General features: G+C 38.6%; 1 protein-coding gene and 1 long non-coding RNA gene across 2 annotated transcripts in view; both read left to right on the top strand.

Annotated features, from left to right (window-relative positions):
- ZNF609 (zinc finger protein 609) overlaps positions 1–17,261 on the top strand; it is a 196,995-nt gene that overhangs the window by 39,380 nt on the left and 140,354 nt on the right.
- On the top strand, positions 13,879–15,424 carry LOC118496671. The gene is made up of 2 exons (XR_004899229.1): positions 13,879–14,820; positions 14,858–15,424. It is a non-coding gene; the product is annotated as an uncharacterized LOC118496671 (long non-coding RNA).

Consider the following 17,261-nt stretch of genomic DNA (forward strand, 5'->3'; position numbering starts at 1 on the left):
TTCTCATAGTAAAATTTAAAATACTGTTTTTATTACTGGTACTACATGAATCTACACTTTGAATGTATATTTTTAGGTTTTGGAGTATTTCAAATACATATTCCACTGAATGGGAGAAAAAATTGGCAAATGTAGGGAAGAATCATACAAAGTAATTACACATTTATATACACCATATTAGACTAGATCTCAGTTCCGTCAGTATGCAGATTCCTAAACATCTGGTAGAGTGTCTGTTTTAAATAAAATATGCCGTAAGGCATTTTTCATTTTGATTGTACATATGTGCTTGGATTGAGACCGGGGGGACTTGAAATTAAAAAAGCTGACTGCTTATTACAATATCAGAAAGAGGTTGAGAAATGAATAAAATGAAATTCTTTCACTTTTGTTTGCCTCTGGTATCTCTCCTGTCCTTTCCCATTTCTTACAAGATCAGATTCTAAAGTTAAAGTCAAGATATATTGTAAAGCACTTGATTGACAAGTACCCTTCAGAATTACATAGGATGATGTCATGTTGGAGATTGACATACTGGCTTCATAAATTCAACACATTTATTTTCTCCAGCATTGAAACAAACCATTATTTCTTCAGTTGAGGTCTTATGTAAAAGCTGGCTTGTGTTTAAGGACTGTATTGATGCAACACGTGTATTTGTAAATACTAGGATTACCTTATCCCTGGTGAAATGCGCATACCATGAGAGGCACATGGGAATGGAAACCAGATTAAGTGAACAAACCAGTTGAAGTCTCCATTCTGTGACTCCCTCCGTAGCTTATACAAAATGTGTAGAATAACTGTGAGGCCTAAATCATTCAAATTGGTCTTTTCTTCTTTCTTTTTTGCCAGCTACATATAGTTTATGTGATTGTGTTAAATATACATATCCAGTTATCTGTTTGCTGTACAAAGGTATTTTATGACAGTAGAGGAAATCTTGGGGTCCAGATTCTCTCTGTAGTAGAAATTTACAGATCCATGGATTCAACCCATCTTAATATAATGTTTATTCTTTCGTAACATTTACTTTTAAATTCTAACTTGCACATTTGCTCACAATACCCACAGATTCCTTCTCTTTAGGTTCCCTTGGTCTCTAAAGAAAGAAGGTGGTTTCTGTATGGTAGCCCTAGGTCTCACCCTTGAGTTAAATGAGAACTATCCTAACAGCAAACAGAAGCACAGAGATAGTCTAGCCTTACGGCATAAATATCCCTGAGCCTAGTCTCTCTCTTAGGTTCAGTGCCTTTTATAATTTCTCTGACCTACTTTACACTTTCTATCCTTTTCTCTGACTTGCAGCGAGAATCTAAACCAGTGATTTTCAATCAGTGTGCCGCAAGAATTTTTGAAAACATGCAATACCTAGCCCTACTTGGGCTGCTCAGTTGGTTGGCACATTTTCCCATACTCCAAAAGTTGTGGGATCAGTTCCCTATCAGAGCACATACCTAGGTTGAGGGTTCCACCTCTAGTTGGAACGGGTTGCAGTACAGAAGGCAACTAACTGATCGATGCCCCTCCCTCCCTCCTTCTTTCCTCTCTCCTCCCTCTCTCTCTCATTTATTTATTTTAAGAGGAAGGAGAAAAACAAGGAGAGAAACATCAATGTAAGAAATATCGGTCAGTTTTCTCCTATGTGCCCAACCAGGGATGTGCCCTGACCAAGAATCAAACCAGTGACCTTCCCGTTTGCAGGAGGACGCCCAACCAACTGAGCCACACAGATCAGGGTGATGTGTTTTTCTTTCACATCAGTGTCTCTCTCTCTCTCTCTCTCTCTGTTTCTCTTTCACATGGACCTTTCTCTCTCTTTTCTCCCCAACTCCCTCTCTCCCTCCCTTTCTCTCTCTAAAAAATAAAAATAAACAAAAAGAAATATGCAATACCTGACTATTTAGTCAGGGGCACTGACCTCTTTTTCCTTAGGTTCTCAAATTAAAAAATAACAACAGCTAACACAACAATAGCCATCCGGTGTGAATGAGTCAAAATTACACCCTTTTATTTTGTCAGATCGAGAAAAAAGATACATTTTTTGGTGTGCTGCAGAATTTTAGTAATTAGTTTATGTGTGCCATGAGAGGAAATGGATTAAAAATTGCTGATCTAAACCATGTTTTTTAAAAATCCTATTATTGTTTTAGCCCTGGCTGGTGTGGCTCAGTGGATTGAGTACTGGCCTGCGAACCAAAGGGCTGCTGGTTTGATTCCCAGTCAGGGCACATTGCCTGGGTTGTGGGCCAGGTTCCCCAGTATGGGGCACGTGAGAGGCAACCACATATTGGTGTTTCTGTCCTCTCTTTCTCCCTCCCTTCCCCTCTGTCTAAAAATAAATAAATAAACTATTTTTTTAAAGAATCCTATTGTTGTTTTAATTATTTTTTGTTATTTCTGGGACTCACTTCTACATTTATCGGTCCTGTTTTAACCAGATGGGATTATATTTAGTCATGCTAATTTAGAGAGGATTTTTGTCCTCTTCCCCAGTTGAAAATAAGTAACCAGAAAAAAAGTAGTCCTTTTTATATGTTCTACCATGGGCATTTGTTGCAGTTTGGGCACAGCACTGGTTGTATCAAGAAAACGACTGTAGTATTTGACAGTAAGGTTTTACCCATTTTGAAATTGCTATTAGCTACTCCTTAGAGGTGACATTGCTGTGAATAGTATACCTTATTTGAAGACTTGGTGCCAGTGTTATACTTTCAGCTGTTCTGTCCAAGAGCTAGTGGCAGCTCTTGGACAGAACATTGCAATTGCCCAATAGCACAGGTGGCAAACACAAGGCCCACAGGCCTAGCACCTTGTTTCTACCCGGCGGCAGCACTGAGCTCCTTGCCCCTAGTTAAGGAGTAGTTACATTTATACAGTCCTAACATTACATTCGACCCTTTGAAGGCAACTGCGAGGCTGATGTGGCCCCAGGTGAAAATGAATTTGACACCTCTACCCTATACAATAGGAGAGGCAGAAGTTTTCATTTAAAGAACTAAATAAAAGTGATTCTGGGTGTAGGCCAATACAGTGTCACTGAGGAAGAAAAAAAGTTACAGTTTGTCTTTCCCTGGGAGGCAGTTTGGCCAGGGAAAAGCTCCCAGAAATGGAAATTCTAACCTTACTGATTTGGGAAGCTCTGGGTTTTTACCTGCCAGCCTTTGTGAAATGTAGCTTCTTTTCAAAGTAGGGGAAAAGATGGAATAGGACATATTTAAAGGTTTAAAATAAGGTCACTTCCCAACCCTCTAATCACCCTCTTTTTTTTTTTTTTTTTTTTTTTTTTTTTTAAAGATTTTATTTATTTATTTTTAGGGAGGGAAGGGAGGGAGAGGGAGAGAGAGAGAGAGAGAGAGAGAGATCAATGTTCGGTTGCTGGGAGTTATGGCCTGCAACCCAGGAATGTACCCTGGCTGGGAATCGAACCTGGGACACTTCTAATCACCCTCTTAGAACTAAGCAGATAGGTGACCTCAAATGTCACACACATAGGGAAACACTGACTGCTTACAAGTCAAGCTAGGTTATGGCCGTTCCTAAATTCCATTGAATTAGTGACCTGCAGTGGCATTCAGAGCAAAGTCTGGGAAGATAGTTGGAAAATTATGTGTGCCCCAGTGACATTTTCATATCTGACTGAAATTTCCACATTTCCATTTGTTTTAATTCCCTGGTCACATTTCATCCTCCATTTCATATCAAATAACCAGAGGCAGGAGAAAAGAGCCAGGCAAACCCCACTGTGATTCTCCCCATTCCCTTACCCCCATCAAGCTTGGATGCTGGTGAAAGCTTGTTGAAATGAACTGGGAGCAGTGGGGAATGGGTCTTGGATATAAACTTAGATGGTTTATTTTTATTTTTAACGAAACACACAAAACTCAGCACTTTCTCTACCTCCTATTTACTTGCTGTTGGCAAGAAAAAGAGCAAAAGACTGGTTTATCATCTTGTAGGGATTGTTTTGGCCAAAAATTTAAGATTATTGAAATTATGGAGTTCATAGCAAGAAATGATGTCTTTTGATCTAAGTAATACCTCCCAGAAAACAAACTGTTTTTAAAAGAAACTTAGATTTCAGTATGGTGTATTCAGTTAGTAAAAATTATCTGTTCTTAAATGTTCTTGTATTGATCTTACCTGGGACTGGTTCCTTATCCTTGCATTTATTCTGCGCTTATATGTTGCTGTATCTTTCAGAACGACTTCCAAAGTTCATCTTGTAGGCTACTGAATAATAAATCCAATGAGGCATACAGTCTGGTAAGAGACAGAATGAAATCAAGTAATCACATGCATATCAGTGTCATCATAAGAAATGTCCAGACTTGTAGAAAATTTTTATGAGTTTATTTGAGCCAAACTGATGACAATTGCCAGGAAGCAAAATCTCAATGGATTGTGAAAATACTCCAGAGAATGGCAGTTTTACACCTTATTTTATACATTACAATCAAAGAAGGGTGTGTAAGGAAGGTTGCATGAAATTCATTGGCAATAGATTAGGGAGGCAGGAGAAAGCAAAGTGGATCAAAGCAAATCTCATCTCTTAGACTGTGTAAAAATAAGTGAAGAGACAAATACGTTTTTTATATTGGTGGGTACAGGATGGTTAGCAATTAACATTAACAGCACATAGAGATGGTATGCAGCAGAACAAGGTAACAATGAGGAGTTTTGTGTTCTGGTGGGAGATTGTGCCTTGAGGGGTCTGTAAAAAGGGGGTTGCTCTGATGTGCAAAAAGCAGTAATAGACTCAGTTAAGGTAAAGATTGATGTTTGTGGAGAATACTGGCCTAATCCTGGCCTGGTAGCTTAGTTAGGTGGAACAATATCTCAAACACCAAAAGGTTGTGGGTTCAGTCCCTGGTCAGGGGACATACCTAGGTTGCAGGTTCAATCCCCAGGTACGGGAGGCAACAAATCAATTTCTCTTTCTCTCTCTCTCAAATCAATAAATATATCCTAGGGTGAGAATTGAAAAAAAAAGAAAAAGAAAAAGAAAGACACCAGCTTAGGACAAGACTTCCTGCTGTGACTTACTTTTAGTTTAGAAGTTTTCATTTCAGACCATCCTATGTGATTACTTTCAGTCTCTGAGTTTGTGAAGCTGCCATGCAGGCCTCCCCTGAGCTTGTCAGGGTTAGAATGTGGCCCCTTTTTTGTTCACATCAGGATGGGGGTCAGAAAAAATATCCATGAAGAAGTTTGAGTAAATATCTGAAAGATGAATAGTAGTTAATTTGGAGTTAAATGAATTAAATGAAATGTCCCTTAATGTCTGGAGCTCATAAGAGGAAACCGGAAATCTAAAAATGTAGAAGTTTGCAATGTGAACAAATAAAGAGTAATTGATGCCATGGAAGTGGGTGAACTTTGCCAGAGAAAATGTGTCTTGAATGAGATGAAAAGAAGGGGGCCCAGGATTGATTCCTGAGGAATACAGAGACGGTAGCCAACCTAGATGGCATATTAGGAAGTTCTTCCCTGAGCAATGGAGAGCATACAAAACTACAAGTGGGAACACATGTCCACAAAAAACATTTTAAAATTCTCTGAAAGAGCTTGCTTGGTTCTAAGGTTAGATTTGGTTTACTGTATTGAGTCATGCTTTAAGGAAAGAAAAGGTTTTTTTTTCCCATGTTACCTATGAGCAATGAAAGAGTGATCTCTGCTTTTTATTTCCACCACTTCCTATGTTTTTCTTCTTTTCACTCTCTCTCCCAAGACATTCTCAACTTCCATAATGGAATTAAAATGAAAGCATAGATTTTGATTAAACTTGCGTTTGAATCTCAGCACTGCAACTTCATTGATGTGGAGGCTTGCAAATTTACCTACCTTTCTGAAACTCATTTTCCTTAAACTTTGGATGGGTTAAAAGTACACTGTAAATGCATAGTGCATGGTGGTCTAGTAGTTGTAGGCCAGTAACAGATGTTTGTTCTGTTTCTTTTCTCTTCTTTGCAGCTTCTCCGTTTTTTGAGGTAGGTGAGTTTTGTCATCTGTGATCATTGAGGCTTTCTGTGTCCCACCTCCTTATGGCATTGTGTAACAACAGCTTTTCTGCTAGAGCAAAAGAGTTTTACATTTTAGTAGTAGAAGTCTCTTCTGGGGAGGAAGTACAAGGAGGACTTCTGGGTGGTTATAATCCAGGGTTCTCAACAACAGCACCATTGGCGTTTGGAGCTAGGTAATTCTGTGTGGTGGGGACAGTCCTGTGTACTGTAGGATGTTTAGCATCGTCCTTTCCTTGCCCTGTTAGATGCCAGTAGAATTGTCCCCAAGTTAAGACAACCAAAAATGTCTCCAGACATTACCACATATCCCCAAAAGGGCAAATCTCTGTTTAAGAACTGTTTGCTAGGAAAAGAAAACAAGCTTTTTTTATATGGGTGGTACTTACACAGCTGTGTATATGTATGAAAATGCAGTGGTTGGACATATATGATATATGTAGTTTTCTGTCGTGAATGTTATGTTTCCACAAAAAGGTTTTTTTAATCTTTGCCCAAGGATATGTTTATTGATTTTAGGGAGAGAGAGAGGAACACTGATCAGTTGCCTCCCGTACATGCCCCAACCAGGATTGAACCCATATCCTAGATATGTACCCTGACCAGGAATCAAACCCACAGCCTTTTGGTGTACTGGATGACACTCCAACAAGCTGAGCCACTTGGCCAGGGCTCCACAAAAAATTTAAAAAACAAATTATTTTTTTTCTCCTAACACATTAGAGAACCAGGCTCTAACCTGTAACTATGTCTAAGTATATCTAGGTTTTCATTCTTCTCAGTCCCTACAAGGTGCGGTGGAATTAAGGGAAGGAAGGAGACCTAGGTAGATTGGAGAGGCAGCAAAAATAGTCTGAAAATCTGTCTTCCAAATGTCTCTTTTCAACTTCTAGCCAGTAGGGTGTAGAATTCAACTTAGGAGAATTTCTATTACAAAATTTCAGAAATAAACTCTGTAGCACATGACAGTGTAATTATCAGCAAAACAGGTATCAGGTATCTTCCTCCCTACTCTCTCTGTTATACTGTGACAGCAAAGGAGAGAATTATCTGATTTCAGCCCCTTTCTTATGACTCCTTTCTTGATAGCTGTTGAAGTAACTTCTGAAAGCGTTTGCTTTTACCTTCACATAAAATCTTTCCGTCTTTCTCTACTTTGTATGGGCGGGTAGAAATGTCCTTTCATGTTGGATGACATTGCCTGCTCCCAAGAATATAGTCCCTAGAAAAGTCCTTGAGTAGGAAGCAGGAGGTTAAGTAACCCACCGCAGTGTCTTGAGAGGAATCCAAGAAAAGATCCCATTTTGAAGTTTGAAAGATCCTATAAAGAGAGGGCAGGCCTCGGGCCAAGCAGCCTTTGAGGTGGTAACCAGCTCATAAACAAGAACTGGCATGTGCCAGCAGTGCCTCTCATTCTGGCTCAAGAGTTGGCTGAGGGGAGAAATGTGTGGAAGCCTCTGCAAGTGGAAGGATTGTTGTTGGCTTTCAGTGTAGTGTGGCTGGAAGTGGAGCAGGAAGGGAGCTTGGACCTGGTCTCTGGGGTCTCGGCCCATGCGCTAGGAGGAAGGATTTTGTTCCCCGCTTCTATCCCCCACCCCCACCCAGTCTTTTTCTTGCTTTGTTTTTGGTTTTTTTTCCTTTTCCTCCCTTCAAGGTACAGGAAATGGTTGGATATGTAGTGTTTTACAACTCTCATAGGGCAGCCTATTACTATTCTGATCTGCCAAGACGAAAGCAAGAGGGATTTAACTAGGTGGAATCAAGGCTCATAACTTTTATGAAAGTGCCCTAAGCAAGGTACCCTCAGTTTATTTGGGAGTGTTTAAGTTTTACTACAATCCCATCATCTCCAACATGGTTTTTTAAGTGTAGGTAGACAGCCAGGTGGCTAAACCAAGAAGACCAGTAAGGCTTGAAATTGGCAGCGGAGTGAGCCATCTGAGGACAAAAGGAGAACGCTGGTATGGGAAAGAGGTGCAACTGTGGCTCTGAACCCCTGTCCTCTCATTCTGTACTGGCCCTGGCAGCTGCCAAAGCTTGCACAATAGAGTTGTGGGCAGAGGATTATTTCTTAATGCCTGCATGGGAGTACCAACTTCAGCTGTGTTATCTAGGCTCTGAGCTTCTGGCACTTGCTGAGGCATCTGGTGACTCTAGACAAAAGCCTGTTTTGTCAGAGAAAAGATTGGGGCAAAGTACAACCATTGTTATCTCTGATGCTCTCAGAGCAAACTGTCTACTTGGCAAATGGAAATGTCTTGACCTTGTGAATTATACAACTGGTTTACTTGGTCTTATGTTTTTTGAGATTATTGTCTACTAATGAAGTTTCAGCATTCAGGTGTTGAAACCTACTATTAATGCTTTTTAAAAACTGTTCTAAGTATCATAAAAGTGCCCTGGTTGGTGGGGCTCAGTGGATTGAATGCTGGCCTGCAAACCAAAGGGTCGCTCGTTCATTCCCAGTCAGGGCACATGCCTGGGTTGTGGGCCAAGTCCCCAGTGGGGGACACAACAGAAGCAACCACACACTGATGTTTCTCTCCCTCTCCTTTCTCCCTCCCTTCTCCTCTCTCTAAAAATAAATAAATCTTTTTTTTCTTTTAACATAAAGCTCATTTTAACTTCTTTTTTTTTTAAGATTTTTTATTTATTCATTTTTAGAGAGGGAAGGGAGGGAGAGAGAGAGAGAGAGAGAAACATCAATGTGCGGCTGCTGGGGGTCATGGCCTGCAACCCAGGCATGTACCCTGGCTGGGAATCGAACCTGGGACACTTTGGTTCCCAGCCCGCGCTCAATCCACTGAGCTACGCCAGCCAGGGCAAAATAAATAAATCTTTAAAAAATACCATAAAAGTAATAAGTGCTTTTTATGAAGAATTTGGAAAATGCAGATAGGTAAAAGAAACAACAGAAAAATCATATTAATTCTACCATATTCATTTTCTTAACAAAAGAATTTCTTTAATGTTGTGAAACTGGCTGAGATTATTGGTTCAGGACTGGCTTGGGCATGATCATGAATCTCAACCTGTTCGCTTAAACGTCTTTAATTTTTCCATTTGAGAACTGACCTGGTCTGGCCCTGCTTGTCTAGATTTTACTACATATGATGAAATCTCACCCTGGAGTATGAAATTCTATCTTCTATATTTAAGTTTTTGTAACTTGTCTTAAGCCAAGTTTTTTTTTTTAATAAATTTTTAATTTATTTATTTTCAGACAGAGGGGAAGGATGGGAGAAAGAAAGAGAGAGAAGCATCAATGTGTGATTACCTCTCACACACTCCCTACTGGGGTATCTGGCCTGCAACCCAGGCATGTGCCCTGACTGGGAACCAAACCAGTGACCCTGTGATTCTCAGGGCAACACGCAGTCCACTGAGCCACACCAACCAGAGCTTAAGCCAAGTTTTATCTTCATCTGTGATTATCTTTAGAAGTCTGGGTGTTTGTTTGTTTTTTAAATTAGTGGTGATGAATAAATGTGTGTAGGGGGAATGGTTTTATTACTTTTAAAGGCTAATTGTTGACCTGCTTTAATGTTTTTGGAAAGAGGTATCTGTGGTGTTAATTAACATAACATTTTGCTTTCATTGAAAGTCTTAGAAGATTTCTTGTAGAAGAAGAAAAGGGCCATCTTTCATGGAATCCTGAGACAGACTGAGCCACGAGACTTTTTCTTTTCCCTTAGAGTAACATTTTAGTTAAGGCAACTGCACAGAAACAAATCTCCTTTTTCAATATAATTTTCTACTGGGTTTATATTGACTAGTCTGGAACTTTGGCTTATTAGATAGTTAGATTTTCATTTAACACTTAGAGGTTTGTAATAAAGAAAATAGAAATCTTGGCTTACTAGAAAAATGTATTTTGGACTTACTTATTATTCCTCCAAATGTTAAAAATTGTTAGGGACCACGAGAAACTGGTGTCTGAAAGCACTCCGGTATTGGCAACGTCAGGGGCAGCTATTCCCCAAAGAAACCTTCATTGACCCTTTAAACCCTTACAGTCTTTTGACAGGAAAGAAATGGAGGGGAGATGCTAGCTGGGCATATTTGAATTTATATTCTCTGGAAGTATGCATTCTATACTGATAGGTTATTTTGTAGATTATCTTTTCATTTAACATGGACTCTCCATATAATAGGGGAGGAGTAGTTTCCAGTCAAAATAATTACTCTAGCAGTTCTGAGACTAATCTTCAGAACTATTATCAGCACTATGGTTTGAAGAAATCAAATCAAGATTGACTACTTAATAGTAGGATTTGACTCAGAGACTGACTTAAGAATTTAAGTCTGGGAAAATCTTTCATGTGATTAACTTAAGTGTCCTGTGAATGGAAGGTTGAGAAATGATGTCTGGTAACCTAAGTTGTGGGTAGAATTTCTGCTTTTTGTGTGTTTATAAGATATCTTTACTGTTCTGTCTTCTTTTAGTTATTGTCAAAAAGTAGAAAATAATCTGTTTCCAGATCTCGTGAAGCAGTGATACTGAGTTGGAGAATTTGGGGGGAAGAGGTGAGCTAACCAGGTTATATATGAGGAATTTTTTTTACCTCTTACAAGTTTTTAACAATTAAGATACTCACATTTCCTTTTTTTAAGTGTATAATTCAGTGGTTTTATAGTATATTTACAAAATTGTGCCACCATCATCATTATTTAATTCCAGAATAATTTCATCACCCCCAAAAGAAGCCTGTGGACTCATTAGCATTCTCTCTCTCTCTCTCTGTCTCTCTCTCTCTCTGTCTCTCTGTCTCTCTCTCTCACACACACACACACACACATCCACACGTGCACACCACTTCTTCGTCAGCCAACACTTGTTATTGTCCATTTTTTTGATAATGACCGTCCTGGTGAATATAAAAGGGGTATCTCATTGTGACTTTGATTTTCATTTCCTTAATGACTAATGATTCTGAGTGTCTTTTCATGTGCTTATTGACAACTTACATTTCTTCTTCGGAGACATGTCTATTTAAATTCTTTGCCTATGTTTTAACTGGGTTGTCTTTTTATTGTTGAGTAGTAGTTGTAAGAGTCTACATATTCTGGATACTACTCTCTTAAGAGATACATGATTGGCAGATGTTTTCTCCCATTTGTATGGATTGTCTTTTCACTTTCTCGATAGTGTCAATTTGAAGCACAATAGTTTTAAATTTTGATGAAGCCTAATTTATTTTTCCTTAATTGCTGTGCTTTTGGTGTCATATTTAAAAACAAATTGCCTGATCCAAGGTCATGAAGATTTACATCTAAGAGTTTTATGGTTTTAGCTCTTACATTTAGATCTTTGATCAATTTTAATTTTTGTATGTAGTGTGAGGTAGGGATCCATTTATTCTTTTACTTGGGGATACCCACCCAGTTTTCCCAGCACCACTTGTTGAAAGGCTCTTTTTTTGCCATTGGATTGTCTTGATATCCTTGTAGAAAATCAACTGACTATATATAAATAAATAGGTTTTTATCTGGCCTCTCAGTTATGTTCTGCTGATCTACATGTCTGTCCTTATGGCTGTATTATTGTCTTGATTTTTATAGCTTTGTGACAAGTGTTGAAATCGGGAATTGTGAGTTTTCCAACATTGTTTTTCTTTTCAAGATGAGTTGGGCTATTCTGAGTCCCTTGAATTTCCATGTGAATTTTAGGATCGGCTTGTCAATTTCTCAAAAAAACCTAGCTAGGATTTTGATAGAGATTGTTGAATCTGTTACACAATTTGGAGAGTATTGCAGTTTTAATGGTTTTAAGTTTTTCAATTCATGTATGTACATGGGTTCTCTTTCCATTTATATAGGTCTTTAATTTCTTTCAATGATGTTTTGTAGATTTCAGAGTACGAGTCTTGCACTTCTTTTGTTAAATTTATTCTTAAGCATTTTATTCTTTTAGATCTTACTGTAAGTGGAATTGTTTTCTTGTTTTCATATTTGGGTTATTTATTGCTATGTATAGACCACAGATGGCACCAGCTGAATCCGGCCCTCCACCTTGTTTTGTCTGGACCCAGAGGATGAAACAAGGGTATATTCCACCCAGCTTCAGTACTGAGCTCTCACTTAACTGTTAAGGAATAGTTACATTTATACAGTCCTAAAATTACATTCGGTTCTTGGAAGACAACCACGAGGTTGATGTGGCTCCTGGCAAAAATGAGTTGAACACCCCTGGTATAAACATATAATTAATTTGTATTTATTGATCTTTATCTTGCATTTTTGCTGAACTTATTTGTAAGCTCTAGTAGGGTTTTTTTATTTATTCTTTAGGATTTTCTATATACAGGATCATGTCATCTGCCAGTAGAGATGCTTCTACTTCCTTTCCAATATAGATGTCCTTTTTTCTTTTTCTTGCCTAATTTTCTTCGGTACAGTGTTGGATAGAAGCAGCAAGAGCAGACATCCTTGGCTTGTTCCTGATTTTAGGGGGAAATTTTCATTCTTTTACTATTAAGCATGAGATTAACTCCCCCCCCCCCCAGAGATGCCCTTTATTATATGGAGTTTGAAGGAATATTTCCACTCTTGTTTGGGATTTAAGAGTATCTTAATTATTTTTCATAACAATGTAGTCCCTGTGTATATGTGTGTTGGGGAGATGGGGTTAGGAAAAAACCTGTGGAATGTAAAGCATACAAGATTGAAATCACCTGGATATTAGTGTTTACCACTTAAACTATAACTTTGGACATTCTGTTTTATTCTCTGTGCCTCCTTCTTTCATGTTTTCTGCTCATCAGATATTTATTGAACATTCAGTTTGCTAGATACACATTTGAAGATAGAAGAGTAAAAACACTGAGGTCTTTGTCCTCAGATATCAGTTTACACTCTATACTAACAACCTCAGTTTTTTTAATCTGTGAAGTTGGAGGCATTGGACGTACAGGGTCTGGCACAAATAACACCCCTTTTTATTACAAAATCTTTTATTACAGAGTCATAAGCATGTAATTCTATAACATAATAACATCACAGTCAAGCACACCGTATGACATGTTAGGTGAAATGTTCAAATTAAAACTATAAATTATTACACCCATATTATTACCCTACCAACCACACTCAAGCAGGCCTTACTTCTGCTGGACCCTGCCTTTTGATTTGTGGGTGTGTGTTAAGGCTTTGCTTATTTTCAGAGTTCCGTTATGGTCTCAATGTTAAGGCTGGCCTTATTATGTAGATACCACGAGTGCTACCTAGGCACTCATATACTCAATCTCTTATGCTTGTAGTTTTGAAACTACTGTAGTCATAGCAGTGACTCCCAAGTGTTCATCCTCTACTCTGAACTCTTCCCTAAGTTTGACTGTGGTTTCCACCTGCCTAACAGATTTCATTGCTTGATTGTCCCAAATATAGTTCAGATTCACAATGTCCATAACAAAATTATGATTTATTTCTAAAGGCCATCTCCTCCATGCTTTCCAATTTTAGTGGGAATTTTTTCATTTGCCCAAACTAGAAACTTCTGAGTCATTCCTGACACCTTTTCCTCACACCTTTTCCTCACTGCTCACATTAGTGTAGCACGAAGACCCTTTGAGAGACTGTTTCCTAAATTATCCCTTGTTACCTTTCCCCTTCTCTATACTTGTTCAGATACTCATCATCATTATTACTGGGACCAAACTCTACCTTCATTTCCTTTCTTTCCCATGTGGCACATTAATTGTCATTCAGGATCCAGCTTACATGTCACTTCCTCTTTATTGCATATTCTCTTATTTTTTTCAAAGATTTTATTTATTTTTAGAGAAAGGGAGGGAGAGAGAGAGGGAGAGAAACATCAATGTGTGGTTGCCTCTCACACACAACCTGGCCCGCCACCCAGGCATATGGCCTGACTGAGAATCTAACCAGTGACCCTTTGGTTTGCAGGCTGGTGCTCAGTCCACTGAGCCACACCAGCCAGGGCTCTTCATTGCATATTCTTGTTAGCCAACTCCTCAGACTTCCAAGTGAAATTAAACATCTTTCTACAGTCATGTGCAGGGATAATGACAGGGAGAAATACGTTGGGAGAAATACGTTGTAGGCATTTTTGCCATTGTTCGAACATCACAGACTATAGTTTCTCAAACGTAGATGGTATAGCCTGTTATACACCCAGGCTGTATGGATAGCCTAGCTCCTAGGCTACAAGCCTGTACGTCATGTTAATGTACAAAACTGCATGAGATTAAATCAAGCACAAGAGAAAATGATGCAATCACGAGACACAGTAAACACAAGTTCTAAAGTTGCTGCTGGCATAACATGACATACTTTAAAGCAAAATTTTTTTATAAGTAGAAAGACTCCACTCTAAGCTAATGACATAAAGTATAGTATAGTATAATATGTATAGTATCGTATATACATAAACTAATAACAGTTGTTATTATCATTACCAGCTATTATACTATACATAATTGTATTGTATATACATATTTTTGTAGTAGGTTTGTTACATCAACATCACCACAAACACATAAGTAATGTGTTACACTACCACTTTATGATGACTGTTACCATTAGCAATAGAAAATTTTCAGCTCCATTATAATCTTATGAGACCACCGTTGTATATGCGGTCTGTCATCAACCGAAACATCATTCTGCAGCATTTGTATTAATGTTATGGGAGTATTGAATATTGATAGTTATTAATAGTGTAAGTTTTAGAATCATACAGACTTGAGTTAGAATCCTAGCTCTTAATAGCTGTATGACCTTAAGCATAAAGCTAATAACCACTTCATGGAGCAGAAGTGAAGATTAAGTGCAAGATTAAGTGAAGATTAAGTACAGAAGTGAACATTAAGATGAAGTGAAGATTATAGTAATATGGCCACAATGTATTGAACATTTATTACTGGTTGAGCACTGAGCTAAGTGTAATACTTGGTCCATATTGCTCATGTAAAACAGCTCAGTGCCAGACACATAGCAGACATTCGGTAAAGTAAAGCTAGTTATTTTGTTGTCTTCATCTGGACTGACCATCTTAATGGCAAGAACTATGCCTTATTTTTGTGATCGACAGTATGGTAGTTCATCAATAAATAGTTGCTGAGTTTTAATTTATTTAGTGTGATTTGAGACATGCTAGGAGTTCTTTAAGATGATATTCCCTGCTAACTTGACTTCAGTTCCTTTGGGATTTGAAGGTTTTGAGTTTTCTATTCAAGCACACATACCCCTGGAGAGAGATAACCACTTGTGCTAGTATCAACAACTACCCCATGGGAATTAGTTGTTTACCACCTGCTTTCGAATCTGGGAAAGACCTTGCAAGGTGAGACTGAGTAGAAGAAGAAGGGAGAGGCAGAGATCGGAGTACACAGTGTCATAGGGAACAAAATTGCTACTTTCCATTTGCCTCAGAATTACTTTTTTTAAAATTTGTAATAGACATACACTACCTAATACTCATGGTCAACATTTGGTAGTCTTGGCTCCATTGTTGCTCCATAAGGTTAGATTGTATAAAATGGAGTCATTTTTGTTACTTGAAAGTCTGAATTAGGTTATTTAGTACGTCGTGGTATAATGGGCATGACTGCAGACTCATTCCTTGTATAGGCAGTTACTAAATATATATATTGAGTCTGAGAGAATATTTTAAACCTGGTCCCTAATTTTGGCCAGCTATCTTATAAATGAATGTCAGCTACCACCACCCTGTGAACTGCTGAGAGGATTGTCGAACACAAGATGAGATGCTAAGCCGGAAAGCACTGAAAAGGCTACACAAATGCAAAGTGGATTATTCCAGACTGTAATACATGACTGTGGAAAACTCACTTAACTTCCTGGGCCTCAGTTTTCTTATCCCTGAAAAAATTATTTCCAAAGCCCTGTCATTTCTACAATTCTGAGAGACTTTATTCTATTGCTCTTTCTTACTGTCTCTTGCTTCTACCCAGTCTCAACACACCAGCTGTAGTTCATCTTTTAGAACTTGTCAAATCACTATTACTCAGAACCCACATTGGCCCTTCATTTCATTCAGAGAGAAAGCCATTGATTGGTCTCTAAGTTCCTACATGATCTGTACTTCTCCCTGCCATACTTCTGTGGCCTCATCTCTTCGTTTTCCCCTCTCAGTCCTCTCCAGCCTTACTGGACTCTGCTGTTCCCTGATCATATCAGCCATGCTCCCCTTCCTTTGGGGTTATATAGTGAAGATTCTAGCTTCTGGCCCTCTCTTTTTACAAGCAGCATCTTTAGCTCTCTCACCTCCAAGTTTTTACTCAGAATCATCCTATTTTGAATTTGCAACTGCCTCTGTACTCTTTCCCCCACTCCTTTACCCCATCCCGTTATTATTATTATTGAGGTGTGAGAGAGAGAAAGAAACATCAGTCCATTGCTCCACTCATTCATGTATTCACTGGCCGACTCCCACATGTGTCCCAATCAGGGATCCAACCCACCACCCTGAGGCATCGGTACAATACTCCAATCAACCTAGCTACCTGGCCAGGGCGCCATTTTTTTTTCAAAGTACCAATCTTCTGATTTACTAAGTATGTGCTTAATTATTATGTTTATAATTTATTTTCTGACTCTATGTGCTAGAATGTAAGCTCTACCAAGGAAAAGGTTTTCTGGTTTGTTCACCCTTGTTTTCCAAGCACCTTTAATAGCACCTGGACCATTAAATATTTGTTAAACATATGGATGGGCAGTCTGGCGAATACTAATCTCATTTTTAGCTGATATGAGCCATGGTTGACTCATTTATGAAATGCTGGTTTTGATCTGTGTCATTCATGTTAGAAGTTTTCCTCAGGTACCTGGTAGTCCTTGGTTATCTATCTGCTCATGCCCTTTCCTGTGCCTGGAGCACCCTAGTCCAGAGATTCTCTGTTTGACCCTTTCCAGAAAATATATCTCTAGTTTCTTGAGTTAGGAGTGGGGAGACATCTGAATGAGTAAAATAATTAAGGATATAATTGCTTCTTAAATATTTTTCAATCAGTCTCATTAATACTAAATCATCCATCTCCCCACCTTGAGTTATCTGGTGTTACCAGTTCCTGAACTCTTGTGGTGAGTGGGTGGGGGGAGAGTCTATGGTGTTGATGGGTGTGTATAGTTGGAAGTTTTCCCTTTTGCAGGTGTAGTATTCAGCATTCTTATGTTTGCTTAGTCTGTTACCATTCTTTCATTTGCTTTCTAGATTCCAAAATGCTTCAGTTGTCTCCTCCTCTTCCCTTCCTTATGGGT

This window comes from Phyllostomus discolor, chromosome 1 (genome assembly GCF_004126475.2).
Source record: "Phyllostomus discolor isolate MPI-MPIP mPhyDis1 chromosome 1, mPhyDis1.pri.v3, whole genome shotgun sequence".
NCBI classification, from domain to species: Eukaryota; Metazoa; Chordata; class Mammalia; order Chiroptera; family Phyllostomidae; genus Phyllostomus; species Phyllostomus discolor.